Here is a 2,922-nt window from a genome sequence, read left to right as displayed (position 1 = left end):
GTGAAGATAGATAACTCGTTAAGGCTACCAATGGCAGATTTGTTTTGTATGTTTACGCGCCTATTTTAAACTTGGCAACTTTTCAGCAACTTTTTAAACCAAATTTAGAGACTACAAGCAGATAAAAAGTGGCAACACTGATTCGGAGGCTCCACAGGCTGGGTGACCTTCATCGTAGAGGCGAGGTACGATGTATAATAGCGAAGCGCACTGAGTAACTAGTGTGTCACAGTTGACAAGAAATATACGCAAAGGATGGCAACGAATCCAACTCCTATGCCTGTTCTGTTCTCTGTATATTTTATTACGACACCACAAATCACGGAGCGCTAACCTATGGAATCGCATGGTGATACGGCTTCATTCGTCCTATTCAAGACCGGTGCTCAATTCCAATTGAAATTTAATACATCAAAACTAGTACAAAACATCCTGCATCACCCGTTAATTACTAGTAAGTAGTAATGTTCAATTACTCATTACTTTCACACAGTAACTCAGCAACTTCAGCAACTACAGGTTTTCCCGCGCATTTTAGTCAAAATCCCATCTAATTTAATCCAGGTGCCATTGAGTTTAATCCGGGTGTCATCTGAAATTATCCAGGTGATATTCAATTTAGTCCGGGCGCCATCTGAATTAATCCATGGTGTTTTTAAGCACTATAACCGTGTATTCACACGAGGGGCATCCCTGCAGAGTATTCTAGTGTAAGGAATCGTAAAAAATGACTGCTGATCGGACTAAAGTTCTGCCGTGTCTTATGTTGAACATTCGCACGACGTCGAGATATTAGGCGCTGGAGCAGGAGTATAGCAAACGACGCCACTGGTGCTGTCGTCTGTTACAGAATATCTTCCAACTGAGCTGCAGGATATTCCACACGGTTAGAAGAGCACGAAAAGGCATTACTCACATAGCAGACGACACCACTGGTGCTGCCGTCCGCTACAGAATATCTTCTAACCGAGCTGCAGAATATTTCACACGGTTAGAAGAGAAGGAAAAGGCGTGACTCACATAGCAGACGACACCACTGGTGCTGTCGTCTGCTACAGAATATCTTCTGAGCTGCAGGATATTCCACACGGTTAGAAGAGCACGAAAGGCGTGACTCACATAGCAGACGACACCACTGGTGCTGTCGTCTGCTATCGTCTGCTACAGAATATCTCCTGACGGAACTGCAGGATATTCCGTGCGGTTAGAAGAGCACGAAAAGGCATGGCTCACATAGCAGACGACAATTGGTCCTGCCGTCTGCTACGGAATACCTTGTGACTTGCGGCAGAGTCACAAGATACTCCTTCGCAGACTACAGTACCACTGGTGTCATCTGCTTTGAGCATCATGCCTTTTCGCGCTCTGCTAACCGCGTGGAATATCCTGCAGATCAGTCACAAGATATTCCTTAGCAGACGACATGATCAATGGCGCCGTCTGCCATACTTCCGCTCTAACTCCCGATATTCGGTGCGGTACGAACGCTCAACATAAGACACAGCAGAACTTAAGTCCCGTCAGTAACTTTTTACTTTTCCTTCCACTACATGTCTGTAGAATATTCTGCGGGGATGTCCCTCGTGTGAATACACGGTTATAGTGGACACCATGGATTAATTCAGATGGCACCCAGATTAAATTAAATAGCATCTGGATTTTTTCAGATGGGGCCGGATTAAATTCAATGGCGCTTGGATTATTTCAGATGGCACCTGGCCTAATTCAATGGCACTTGGACTAACATCGACGGGAAAACCTGTAGAAAATTCGTTGGTAGCTTTCCTTACTACTAAGATTCCTTAAGATTCCTAAGATTTCCTTAGATTTTTCCTTACTTTTTACTTCATTTTTCATTATTCATGCAATAACGAGTTCTTATTGTCAAGTACCTCCTTACAGTAGCATTGCCAGAACTATGTTTTAGGAGAGGTTATATGGGAACTTTACATGTGGAAGCGGATTTAAGGGCGGAGGCCGCTGTCTCTGATGTACTATCAAAGAGGGGAAGAGTTCGGGGCATCTGACTACGGAACTGCCTTCGTTATTTCTGTCAAACATTCCAAAATAATTTTCATCCAGGAGTAGCACATTGTATGCAATATTTAGACAGTAATGCCACAAATCACTAGCTTCTTTTGCATAGATTTTTTAATGATGTAGTAGCACGTCTACGTCACTTCAGCGAGACGTATACCTCATATTCAAACAAAAATAAATATAATGAAATGAAATACACCAATAGTGTCATTTGTTAAGATACAAGAAGCCAGCAACTGTTTCAAGCCTCGCAAAAGTGGAAGGCCATGCGCAGACTTAAGTTTTGCTGAACCTTGCTGATCAGGTCATCGCACATCTGTGTCAGCTGCCAGTTCTCTTCGGTGAATATTTTATTAAGACACCACAAATCATGGAGCGCTAACCTATGAAATCGCATGGTGGTACGGCTTCCTTCGTCCTATTCAAGACCGGTGCTCAATTGGTTAAAAACACCATGGATTAATTCAAATGGCACCTTGATTAAAACGAATAGCATCTGGATTTTTTTCAGATGGCGTCCGAATTAAATTCAATGGCGCTTGGATTATTTCAGATGGCGTCCGAATTAAATTCAATGGCGCTTGGATTATTTCAGATGGTACTTGGACTAAAATGGACGGGAAAACCTGTAGAAAATTTCCTTAGATTTTTTCTTATTGTTTACTTTATTTTTTATTATTCGCTGTCTGTTTTTCATGCAATAATGAGTTCTTATTGTCAAGTACCTTCTTACAGTAGCATTGCCAGAACAATGTCTTAGGAGAGGTTGTATGGGAACTTTACATGTGGAGGCGGATTTCTGTCATATATCCCAAAATAATTTTCATCCAGGGGTAGCACATTGCATGCAATATTTAGACAGCAATGCCACAAATCACTAGC

The sequence above is a fragment of the Ornithodoros turicata genome, chromosome 1 (genome assembly GCF_037126465.1).
Source record: "Ornithodoros turicata isolate Travis chromosome 1, ASM3712646v1, whole genome shotgun sequence".
In the NCBI taxonomy this organism is placed as follows: Eukaryota; Metazoa; Arthropoda; class Arachnida; order Ixodida; family Argasidae; genus Ornithodoros; species Ornithodoros turicata.
The sequence above is the reverse complement of the archived record's forward strand: the minus strand, read 5'-3'. Positions refer to the sequence as shown.